This window comes from Pholcus phalangioides, unplaced genomic scaffold (genome assembly GCF_987345545.1).
Source record: "Pholcus phalangioides strain wild (caught in Gottingen) unplaced genomic scaffold, Ppha-v1.0 ptg000027l_1, whole genome shotgun sequence".
Taxonomy (NCBI): Eukaryota; Metazoa; Arthropoda; class Arachnida; order Araneae; family Pholcidae; genus Pholcus; species Pholcus phalangioides.
Window position 1 is genome coordinate 1,639,339 of NW_028301617.1, and position 13,512 is coordinate 1,652,850.

A 13,512-nucleotide genomic window follows, 5' to 3' on the forward strand; every position below is an offset into this window, starting at 1 on the left:
TTAAAACTGTTTAGATAATTTTCGTTACAATATTTATATTCCTGGACTTTGTGGCCGTTCAAGTATTACGTCAGCAAATTTTTAGCCATTTTTGACCCCCCCACCCCCCCGTCAGCAAAATTTCGTCAGCACTGCCCCCACCTCCTAACGCATATCGGTGGGATCAGAAACGTACGCGGAAGAGGGCATAGGGGGCTCGTGGTAAACCTTTGACCCGCGGAACAAAAGTGGCCATGAAGGTTACCTGATGTGGCTTGCCCCCTCAAACCTAATTTTTTCAAAATAAACTAAGCGGCACATTAAAAATCGCTTAAATTACCCGTGGCACAATTCCAGAGCATTTAAGTGGCCCGTGGCACATTCAAAGATCACTTCAGTAACCCGCGACACAGTTCCACAACACTTAAACGATCCGTGGCACATTTAGAGATCCCTCGAGTGAAATGTGGCGCAGTTTTGGAACACTTAAGCGGCCCCCAGTGTGGTTCTACATTACCCAAGTTACCCGCGGAACATTCCCATATTACTTAATTGATCCATGGAATAATTACGGATCACTTGAGTGAGGCGTGGAGAGTCCAGAGCACTTAACCGGCCCCGGACATATTTCCATGGCACTTGAAGGATCCGTGAAACATTTAGAGACAATTTTAGTGGCTCTGTAGGGGTATTTAGGGAGAACGTTAGTTCAGGTGCCCAATAACTATCGAACGTTTTTTCCCCCGTTTTTGGAGCACCGAATAAGATGCCATTAAGAACATTACATATTTTCATGGAGAGTGGTTGATGACGTAAGCATCATCCAAACCCCCCCCCCCTTGTCACCAAAAGTCAGCAAATCGGAACACCCCCTCCCCCGATGCTGACGTAATACTTGAATGACCCCTTTCACTTTATGTAATATATTTTCAAAACGTACAGAACATAACAAACATTTATATTATGCATGCATTTATGTATAAAGTACTGACCTGTACAAAGAGGTCATTCAAAAAATGAACAGGAGCAGTTTTTGGCATTAAAATGGTGTTTTTGATGGTAATGGTGGGTGTTGGGCCTTTCTTTGCCCTCGGGCTGTAGGGAAATTCCTTTTTTTGACCGCATTGTCCGAAAAGTTGAAGACTCCTGACTGTTTTGTATCCCGGTTTATTGTTCTATACTTCTATACACACAGCTAAACTCGGTTATAACGACTGTAACAACTCGGTTATAATGCCAATAACACAGGTCTACAAAAAAAACTTATTCGAACTTTAAAAATGAAAACTTTATAAAAATTTGAAAACTTTAAAAATGATAAAAAATCACCTCAAATATATAGGCCTACTTCACATTTATAGCCCAGTTGTGATTATGATGATAGGCCCTAAAATCAATGAAATATATTTGGGAACGATTTATAAGAGACTATATCTATTCGTAACTCATAACGTTTCAGTGTGATTTGCATGCTGCTTGTGTATTACCATTGAAATTTGATTTTCACTTTTTCTCAAAAACTAGAGCCAATATAACAAAAACCAATGCCAAATTCGGAATCAGCGTCCCCCCCCCCCCAATATCACTCTAAAATTGCTGATTTATCTTTGGCAATGCTCGTTATCTTTGGAAAAATGTGACCCAGCTACACGAAGGCTTCGCCCGAGCCATCAAGCCGAGAGAGGAAATGTGGCCCGGCACCTGGACTGGCCACGGTAAATAACAAAAGGTCCACTGGAGCTACAAAGCCATGGACTCGAATTCTTTTTTGCTATTTTTAATTTTTTTCTCTTTAGTTGCTATTGTGAATTTTTACTATTTGTAACTTTTTTCAATGTACTTTATTATTGTGTACATGTAATTCATTTGTAATTTTTGTATGCATAATAACCGCCCAGCATCCTCATCGGGTGCAATGGCTAAAATTGGCAATTAATTGTCGATAGAGCCTGGGCGGCGCAAGGTATGAAATGTGAAAAAATATAATTTCCGTAAAAAGTCCGTGGAAACTAAAAATAAATAAAAACTGGAAAAATAACTGAAATAAAAACGGTTTGCAGGGTTAGTATCGCTAGGTCACGGGAATTTTTTTTTTTTAAGACAGGGGGGGGGGAACCTAAACAAACAGCCGATAGGTGGTGCTGGTACGAGCGATTTCGGTGGAAATATTCAAATGAGATGGTTATAAGAACTTGCTCTCCTAATCCGCAACCAGTTCACCGTTGTAACCCGCGTATGTGGATCTGCTGCACTCTGCCGTTGCTGGATTTGTAAACTCGCCTGCAATGTGTTATCCATGACATGTGGAACACATACTTCTGCAATAAACAATTTCGAGGCATTCTGTTCGTTATTTGCGTATCTTTCCTTTGACTTGTGTACGTCAGCGCCACCTATCGGCTGTTTCTTGTGTCATTTTTTTCCTGTCTTAAAAAAATTCCCGCGATACTAACTCTGCAAACCGTTTTTTATTTCGGTTATTTTTCCGGTTTTTACGAATTTTTAAAGTTTCTACGGACGTTTTGCCCACCCTGTGTATGTGTGTGTATATATATGTACATAGGCTGACCATATTTCCTCGAGATAAATACAGGACATCAGGATTCCAAATACGGGAAAATACGGGACATCGCCAATTATCGCCTAAAACAACGCCAAAACCAAAGTTGCCAAATATTGTTGAAATTACGGAAATATCACAATGGCGGGAAATGATGCATCGCTGCAAATTGCAGTGGATTAAAATGTATTCTACGAAAAACAAACGTTCAAGACAAATGTGGGAGTTTAATATTTTCATTTATAGTTGTAATTATCGTAAAATAATTTATGAGTTGAAAAATAATGTAAATCTTTGACTTCAATAAAGAATAAAAATTCAAGTAGGCTTCGTGTAAAATACGGGAAAAACCGGGACACTTTTGCCAAAAAGTCGGGACGGCCAAAAAAAACAGAAAATACCGGGACTGTCCCGGGAAATACGGGACGTATGGTCACCCTATATGTACATATATACTCGCCAAATTAACGACACACTTGGCGTGTTTGGCATGGCAACAGCTCCAACTTGATGCCAAAGGAGAAATGTAAAGATGTCACGCGAATCATGAAGTATGCGTATAGTATATGTATGCAGTGCCGCTTTTCCGGAACTAGGCAGTTGTTGAAATAAATTGTATCCGGAACACAAGGCGTTATCTGTAGATCACATTCTATCTGTAGGTCACGTTCCGTCAGAATCTGCTTCTAAAAACATGATGTAATAGCTGTGCCGTGAATAAGTCTGAGACGTCCTGCATTTTGTTTCATCCTCTGCTCATTTCAAGGACTTGTGTGTGTGTGTGTGTGTGTGTGTGTGTGTGTGTGTGTGTGTGTGTAGGTGTAGAATAGAGCCAATCTGACAAAACAAATGCCAGATTTGAAATGAGCGCCCCAATATCACCCTAAAATCATTGTTACCTTCGCAAATGATTTACTATATTTGTTTATAACACACAGTTTCAATGTGGTTTGTATGCTGTCTATGCATTACTATTGAAACTTAATTTTCACTCTATTTCAAAACTTATACGACGCGATGGAATTTTTCAATTATTTCCCCAACACAATTAGCATCCAAGAAACTACAAGAAACACCAATAAAATTTTTAAGAAAGTTGTTCCATCGCAGACCTGTGTAATTGGCTGTTCCGGACTGATTCACATAGACAGTAATAATAATAATGAACTTTGTTCAAAACGCTGATGAGAACATTACAAATTTAGATGTAACGGCTTTTCCCATTGGTTTTGGTTCCATTTTTATGGCGTCTGCGAATTACAGGAGATCATTATATGAAAGGAATAATCGGAAGTTCTATTGCGATGCGCAATGTTGAATAAAAAAATGGGCTTATTAGCAGTTTCACACACGCACGATCCGACTTGCGCTCCACACAGACATGACCCGAAAATTGTATTCGATACGATATTTTCAGAATATTGTACTACTATCCATTGTCGTCTTAACGCATGGGCCCGGGGGCCTCACAAAAATGAGAAGTGGTTGAAATTTTCGAGAGTTTTCCAGGTAAAAGACCTCAAAACATCACTTGGCCCGGGGGCCCATGGTGCTCTTGAGGCGGTCCTGCTACTATCTAGAACTGTGACCAGGCATGGTACCGGGCGTCGCACGTGAATGCTTTTTTTCAAGTGTTGAAGGGAAATTCTATTAAATTTTTCCAATTTGCCAATGTTCTTCAAATTTCAAACAAACCGTTTCTTATGAATGATGGTCTCGTAGGCTGCCAAACCCATATTTAGTATGCTAGGCACTCTTAAAATAGTTATTATCTGATGACTTCCTATTCAATGCGTTTCTGTTCGGTTTTTCACCTCTGTGCATACTTGCTGGAAGTCCCATGAGTACGAGATTCGGGATCTTCCCACATGGAAAACATGCATTGTGAAACGCAGTTACATTATATATCTTTTACTGCCAAACCCCAAAGTTGGTCAATTCGTGGCAGGGCCGGCAACTTCGTGCATCGGCCAATTTCGTTAAATATTAACCCGGCCAGTCCGCCAAGTGGCCAGTGATCCCTGGCCAAAGTTTGATAGCAAAAGACATGGTTCGGGATCATCGTCAAGTTGGCGAATTTATAATTATGCCCACGTTAGTTACAGCAACCCATAAAACCGCAGTCACGATGCGGTAATCATTTTTCCTCCGAAATTTGACAGAAAAAAACTATGTATAATTAGTTTTATAGCTCTTTATCTGAATTTTTTCTTTTTTTTAACCTCTCGTCACATGGACACACTACAGCTACTATACCATGGTATGGTAAAGTGGATTAGCTCCATGTTATGCCATGGTATATAATATGGTATAACCATATATCACACGTTTGCAATTAAAAAAAAAAAAGGATTTTTGCTCCTACCGGGCGGTCTTACATCAGCACATCTAGCTTTGGCCAGTGTGGCGACAGCGTCCACCGCGGGATGGCGCTGTCCACGGAATAGGGAAAACAACGCGACTGCGCAATAAACGAACTGGATTTGCGTTTGCCGCGCAAACTAAACCGTCACGTGACCCGCTCATATCAATGTAATGCGTTCTTGTAGACTCTGTTGCGTTAGTTACATAATAAATGTTTAGTTATATTTGAATTGTGAAGGAAATGTTGTCTCATTTCTTCAACAATTCAAACATAATTAAACATTTATTACAAACCTAACGCGACAGAACGTATTACATCGATATGAGCAAACCGCGTGACTGTCTAGTTTGCACGGCAAACGCAAATCCAGTTCCTCTGTCGCGCAGGCGCCCTCTTTTCCCTAGTACGCGGACAGCGCTATCCCTTGGTGGACGTTGTCGCCAAATCAGGGATCTCCGGACATTTCTCGAAGTTCCCGGTCAAAGTCCCGAATCATCTCTGCAAGTCCGACTTTGGCCAATTCGCGAAGTGGCTGTACTCTCTGTTCGTGTAAGATCTTGTTCGGTTGTACTCTCATTTCCGTAAAAATGTTCAGTTTGTCAGTTTCTTTCTTATTTTGAGTTCTAAATTGTTTTTATATTTGAGTCATAAATTCAATTGTCGTAATGAAGATTGTGTATGGCCGTGTATCGCTGATAAAATGTTCATCTTACTTACACCATGTTGGGCATAGCTACCGGAACCACGAGGACCCACTGTTCTTGCCCTCCCCCCACCCCCCCCCCGTCTAGAATTCGTGGATATGATACTGTCAAAGCCCGAAGTAGAACCGACGGGGCCAGCCACTTCGCGAATTGGCCAAAGTCGGACTTGCAGAGATGATTGTGCTCTTGTCCCGTAAAAATGGGATGTATGGTATGAGTAGTGAAATTCTTAGGCACGCGCATCGAAAATAATCTTGATTATGGCACGGCTTGGGTAACGGTTGGCCAACCTCTGATCTAGATCTAGAATCTTATCTCACGAGTAATCTAACTGGTGGCAGATGGCAGCACTACACATAACAAGCATTACAGAGAAACAAAAAACTTCACGTCAGGTTTCACTACACGTACACGCACATTTCCGCATGTACCGATTCGTTGGGGGTTCCGCGGGGAGGGTGTGGGCTGGGTGCATGTGTGGTGTAGCAGTAGTAGATAGGGCTCGGGGATCCATGATGTTCTTAAGTCAGCCATCTCGTTGGGCAATCTGCCTGTTGTGGCGTTGTATTGTATTGTATTGAAAAAAAATCTGAATTATAGGAGATATTTCAGAACACCAAGAACAGCCACCTTCAACCCGCTTCTCACGAGCACCGTGGTGCTCCCCTGAATCACCCAGAGTGCTCGACGCTCGCGTCCGATTTCGTGCTCGCGAGCGCTAGATCAACGTTCCCAAGTGAACACCCCGTACAAACTGCTTCAAACGATTGAAATCATCCCGATTCCCATGCTTTGGTTTTTTCCAAACTTGCCGTGAGGGTGCTCTTCTTTCGATGATGATGGGTACAGGCAGTGCTCGCGACACGGGAAAAAGGTTGAAGACCTCTGATCAAGAACGACTAATTCATTAAAGGACTGGCAATTTAACAAACTAAATATTAATACAAACGGGACAATTTTGTAACAATCGTAATGAAAACCACTTTCTTTCGGACATTAACCAAAGAAAAAGGGTTAGTTTTTAATGAATCGATGAACTTTTTTCATGATCAGGAGAGAAATCTCATTAATTTCATGTCTGATCTGGCGCACAAGATAATGAATACGGAAGACGTGCCGAGAAGCCCAATTACATATACATATCCCATCCCAATTACGTTAATTTTTCTGTTCGATGATTCTACTTTTTTACTCGTCATGATGATGTTAATAATAATCATTAATTGAAAGTACAATTAGTTAGAAATGAAGAATACTTTTGTGTTTGTCTTTAATTGTTTTCCGTCGGACAAATTTCCCGAGGACATCAGAAACTGACATTGAATCTATTCCTCCCTCGTTTCTCGTATCATTTCTCGGAGAAACTATCATTTCTCTCATCACTATGGAAACGGGAATTTATTTTTCTCTCTTCTTTTTGGGGTTTTTTTTCTTCTTTTTTTTTTAAAAAAATTGAAAAAAACATTCTCTTCTTTTTCTGAAAATTTTTTGAATGGAATTTTTTCCACCCATTTTCTAAATACCTTCACGAATTTCTGACTCCTGATATTTTCGAGGAATTTTGAGTTATTTTATGAATTTTATAATGTCACTAGCTATATAATACCCGGCGCTGCCCGGGTTTTCTTCAATGTGGCTTTTTTGGATCACGTGATATCTCCCCCTTCCTTTGAGGGACATGCAAACCGCGTGCAAGTTAACCAATATGGCGACTCATGAAATAAAGGGGAAAAAAAAATCTAGATTTAAAGAAACGTAGAAATAAATATACATATTTTTCTTTTTTAAAGGGTTCTAGGTATTTCGATTCCCCCCTTTGAACTTCAAGTTATCTATCTCTGCAAGGATGACGTCACTCTCCGCTACCATGCGAAGGATTTAACAACTGGCTGTTGCGAAGACATATTTTGGAAAGAGAGAAAATTCAACTGCCCCTGCGGGGAATCGAACCCACGTCCTTTCACTTTCCGGGTGAACGCCCTAGACCACTAGACTACAGAGGCACCGATTCACTCAATCTTTCCTTGGAGCTCGTGTACACTGAAAGGGACCGTACATGGACGGCCGGACAAAACTCAGGCCAAGCTCACAACTGCTGACGCTGCACGGATGAGGTGCCTCTGTAGTCTAGGGCGTTCACCCGGAAAGTGAAAGGACGTGGGTTCGATTCCCCGCAGGGGCAGTTGAATTTTCTCTCTTTCCAAAATATATCTTCGCAACAGCCAGTTGTTAAAACCTTCGTATCTATCTCTGCCTGTTTCTGCTTCAAAAAATGCTTAATTAAAGCTGTGGAATTTTTTCGATGTACTTTTTACGGGCCCATAATTAATTTTAAAACATCCTAAACTATATGTGAATTTATGCAGTTGAATATTAAAAGATAATACGCGGAGACATTAATTTTCATGCTTTAGAAGATGTAAATAAAAGGGTTGAAATCAATGTGTTATTGCATGTATATCCAACTCAAAAGTAGGTCTGGCTAATCACTTCATATTTAATCTCCTGGGCTTCGTATAGCTCTAAGCGAACTCAATATTTCAAAAATCGAGAATTCAATACAATTTTTAAAATTATTGATGTGACAGAAAACCCCACCAAATTCCCGCATTTCTACATTAAAATCGGCAATTTTAACACTGTTTTCTATGAGGATCACCCTTTTCCCGACCCTCAAAGCGATGATGATTATGACGTCATTCAAAAAGCCTCATTACTGAGAGTATATTGAAAATGTGGCAAACCATTATAAAAAGGCATAAATGTTATACATATACTGACAGCCTTGAAGAAATGACAAACCATTGTAAAGGAATATACACGTCTTAAACGCATTGCTAGGGAACCACGGTAACCAAAGTAAACGTTCGGAAAGTGATTGTTGAGGCCCCAAAACCATTGTTGCCCGACAGTTTTTTGCCCATTTGGGGCATTTGCCCTGCTCTGACGAAATTTTAATGTAGCCTATCGTTTAAGTCGGGTCCCATTTGGTATACATGCAAAATTTGGCGACGATCGATTAAAATTGTAGATTTGTATAGAGAACATACACACACACACAGACAGACAGGTATACAGAAAATCAATTTTATATATATAGATTTGTAAATGCTGTATAAGTCCATTATATTTTTACTTTTTTTTTATGTAGTTTTTCATCAAATCCATTAAATGATTTAAAATTTCAAGAAACTTACTCCTTACATTACAAAATGTATTTTACAATTTCTTAAAATACATTTTGTAATGTATGTTTTAATTTTAAATTTTTTAACGTTTATTTTCCTTTTTTTTCCAATTTCATTTCCATTTTTACTAATCTTTAAATTTTCATTTACATTCTGTTTAAAATTCTTAATTTTTCTAATATTTTTTTTTTCAATTTTTGAAATATTTTGTTTTTTAATGTTAAAATTTTATTTTAAACTTAATTTAATTCCAATGTATTTTTTTTTCCAATTTCTGGAATTTAATTTAATTTTTTTTTTATTTTTTAAATGTAATTTCAATTTTTTTTATAATTGTCAAAAATTTCATTTTCTTCTTTTTCAATTTTTAAAATTTTATTTTTTCTAAATTTTTTTTAAAGATTTAAAGCCGCTTCTTATATTTTTCGTGGTTTGCATAATTTTTTGAACAATATTTTAAAGAAATTATTCAGCTTTTCATATTTTAGAATTTCATATTTTCCCTCCAATTTTTAAATTTATCATCAAGTTTTTCAAAAGAAAAATTTTTATATTCTTTGTTTCCTCTTTAAGAAATTTTGATTTTTTTTTCCAGTTTTCAATTCTTTTATTACCAAATTATTTTTAATATTATTGTTAAAAAATTTTGTTTCGTAAATTTTACATAGATTGGAAACTGTTGTCGTAAAGGAATGGCTTTTCTTTGAAAGCTATTGTTGTGCATGATACAGCTTTGATTTTTAACTTATGAAGCCGTAGTAGCTTTGTTTATCAGCTACAGTTGGGCAAAGTAGAGCTTTCTTTATGAGGAGGAGATTGTTGTCGATCAATTGTTTCCGAGATTGAACTTTGCTGATTGTAATGGCTATTGGAGTTGACTTCAGAATCAGCTATTCTGCTATTCTTTGTAAGGAATAGCTTCAGTTTGAAAGCTGTTGTTGGGTGAGATGTAGCTTTGTTTTTTTGTAAAGCCAATGCTAAACATTAGCCGAGATGTAGCTCTGCTTGTGAAGCTACTGTTGGGCAAGATATAGCTTATATGAGGTTCTTAAGTCAGCCACCTCGTTGGGCAATTTGCCTGTTGTGGCGTTGTATTTGTATTTGTGAAGTTGCTGTTGGGCAAGATAAGGCTTTTTTTTGTTTGTGAAGCTATTTGCGGGTAAGATGTAGCTTTGTTTGTGAAGCTATTTGCGGGTAAGATGTAGCTTTGTTTGAGAAGCTATTGTTAGACAAGATGAAGCTATTGTTAGACAAGATGTAGCTGTGTTTGGGAAGTTATTTTTGCCGAGATAGAACTTCGCTGATTGTAATATCAAGTAGAATCGAACCAGCTAATATTCTACTCTTTGTATCTAATCTGCTTTCTTGAATAGCTTGAAGCTGAAAGCTATTTTTGGGCAAGATAAAGCAATATGAAAAATGAAGCTTCTTGTTTCATTTAATTTCAATTTTTGCGAACAATAAAATAACATTTTGAAGCTATTGGTGGCGAAATGGAACTTTTCGTGTATTATTTTCATTAATAATTTTAAAAAAAAATCAGTCGTTATTTATTCCAAAATTTCTCATAAAAATTGGAGAAAGTATCTAATCCTAACCACTAGCTTAATGCTACATCGATATTACCCTCCTCTTTCGCTCCACGGGATTCGGGATAGAAGGAAAAATAGGGAAAAGAAATTTTTATACGGGAAAGCGAAAAGGATTCCGGTTAATAACTACATCAGAGGTAAGTAAACAACTCTCCGCAACTTCACTCCGCCCTTGTGGTTTCCGCGAAAGGAGATGAATCCATTCGCAGAAGAGCAAATACATTTTCCTTTCGAAACCAAGAGGAAACTCCCCAAACTTACTTCACTTTTATGATAAGACTTACATTTCCCTCGCTCCTTATCATCAATACTTACTCCCGTAAGCTTCGATTTCTAGTTTCCAAGTTCTTTTCAAATATCTCCCATTGAAATGCATTTCCAACCTGGATTTTATCGGTTAAAACACGGATGCGCGGATGTAATTTTGTTTTCGTCCGAGGATGTACGGGGAGCAGGGTCTTCAAGGCATGGCCCGTGGGCCACATGTGGCCCTCGTGTATTACAGATTTGGTGAACGAAAACATTCCGAAACGATCTCAGAACTAATGAGAGAAATAATTTCAGAATTACTGGAAGGAATGATCTTTTTTTAGAATGTTTCAAAGAAATAATTTCAGAATCGGTGGAATTGAAGTATTTTGCAATTTCTTGAAAATTCATATTTTAATGGAAAATATTTCAAAAAATATTTTTGGAGATGATGGAAGTTTTCATATTTGGTGAGAAAATGACTTCATAATTTATTGATGAAAATTCATACTTGATGGAAGAATAATTTCAGAATCGATGAAAATTCATATTTTGGTTGAAAAGTAATTTCAGAATTGATCAAAATTCATATTTTGGTTGAAAAGTAATTTCAGAATTGATCAAAATTCATATTTTGGTTGAAAAGTAATTTCAGAATTGATCAAAATTTATATTTTATGGAAAAATAATGACAGGATTGATGGCAACTCATATTTTATAAGAAAGTAAATTCAGAATTGTTAGAAATTCATATTTGATAGCAAAATAATTTCCGAATTGATGGAAAAAATAATTTCAGAATTGATAGAAAAAATAATTTCAGAATCGATTAAAATTCATATTTGATGGCAGAATAATTTCAGAATTGATGGGAAAATAATTTCAGAATTGATGGGAAAATAATTTCAGAATTGATGGGAAAATAATTTCAGAATTGATGGGAAAATAATTTCAGAATTGATGGGAAAATAATATTAGAATTAATGGAAAATAATATCAGAATTGATGGAAATTCATATTTTATGGAAAAAATAATTTCTCTGTAATGAAAATTGATATTTAAGAAAAATATTATCTCATAATATAAATATAATTTTCTAGCAATATAGTGTCCCTCTGTTTGATTTGGAGTGCTTTGTCCCACTAAGCCCAACTCACCACGGTGTAGATGTAGTATCCAGATCCGCAGTATGACTTGGCCCTCGAGCTTCATGGAAATATTTTTTTGGCCCGCAGTGCCTGAAAGGTTGGACACCCAGCGCCCCCGATCTAGGGGGCGCAAACTTCATACGCATATCTTGAAATTGGCCCTTGTAAGAGTCAACAAGCTTCTCACGTATTTATAGGATAAACAAGCTTCTGAAGCATTTCAAAAGGCACGCGTATCTACGCATTTCAAAGAGAATGCGCATTCTCTAAGGCTCTGAGCATTTCAAAGAGAACGCACATCCGAAATTCCAGAGATACGCAAGCTTCATGAGCATTTTAATGGGAAAGCGCACTTTGAACGCCTTTCTGGATGAGGTAAGCAAATCGCTTTAAGTATTTGTAAAGGTACTTGAGACATGAAAGATTGGGAACCACTATACGATAGTTGTTTTAGCATAATATATAGTCCTCCTCCGCTCCCGTGAGAATTTCTATTCATTCCGGACACATCTGGTAGAACACCTCGGGGGCCAATATTCATTTTGGCACCCTCCTACCCGTAATTTTGGACGGGAGTGAACCCAGCATACCTTCTGTGTCTAGTACCCGGGGCACCAGACCCCTACAACCTCTCCTAGCTGCAGCCCCGCTCGTAAAGGTAATAGCATTGCAACTAAGGATCCGTGGAGAACTCTTCTGGTAATAGTAATCGAATAATCGCCATCGTCACTCCATAACTGAAATTCAGGCAGACGTATAATTACAGCCAACTGCACATGGCGGCACCAGCAAGAACACAAATCAAACACAAGTCTAACAGCATAAATACGTTAGGAGCCTCACAGGCATTCAGATACACACGCATTCCGACATGAACCGATTGGTTAGAAATTCCTCCGAGAAATGTGTACAAAGTGCATGTACGGTTAAAAATGCAGTAGTCGAACAACCAAGTAGTCAGTGGCGATATAGATATAGAAAGGGGATTTGAGTTTTTTTCTGCCGAGATAGAACTTCGCTGATTATCAAGTAGCTTCTATATCAAGTAGAATCGAACCAGCTAATTTGCTGTTTTTTGTAAGAAACAGCTTCAATTTGAAAGTTTTTTTTTGGCTAAGATAAAGCAAGATGTGCAAATCACGAGTTTAGGATCTCGTTATTGGCAACCCTACCGATACCATTTATTGTACTTTATGGGGGGGGGGGATGAATTTGGACGATTCAACTAGATGCGCCATAGTGAACTGGATGATAGGGCGCAGGGGGAAACATGAAACATGCGATATCCATTCATCCCTTCTCTCCTCGTGGCTTTGTGCCAATACTTTTCCAATGCAAAACTGAAATAAACCTTACTTTCCTCGTTTCTCTGCTGAAAGGAAAGTTCCAGAGGCCCTTGCAAAGGAATAAATCGGTGCGTGGAACACTGGTATGGAATCTGGACATTGCAGTAGTTTTTTTTGTGTAGCAGCATTAGGTGACATTAGGGTTTGGAAAAATGAATCCATCTTCAGAGAGATTTTATGCACATTCAAAATGATATATAAATGAAGTATGGAAGCAATCATTTGTTTTTCATTTTGAGAAAAATTTCTTTCATTCAATGCACGTATGAGTTAATTTATAATTAAGTTAATTAATGTATGTATACCAAGAGATTGAAGCAATCATGGATTATGCCAAAAGGCTCTCCAGAAACTGCTGTGATTCTTTACACAATTCTGAC

The 13,512-nt window shown here is 37.9% G+C and overlaps 1 protein-coding gene and 1 non-coding gene across 2 annotated transcripts in view; both read right to left on the reverse strand.

Annotated features, from left to right (window-relative positions):
• The window catches only part of LOC149068034 (uncharacterized), a 249,967-nt gene that overhangs the window by 175,243 nt on the left and 61,212 nt on the right, over positions 1-13,512 (reverse strand). The window lies entirely within an intron of this gene.
• TRNAS-GGA (transfer RNA serine (anticodon GGA)) lies at positions 7,538-7,611 on the reverse strand. Its single transcript has one exon. It is a non-coding gene; the product is annotated as a tRNA-Ser (tRNA).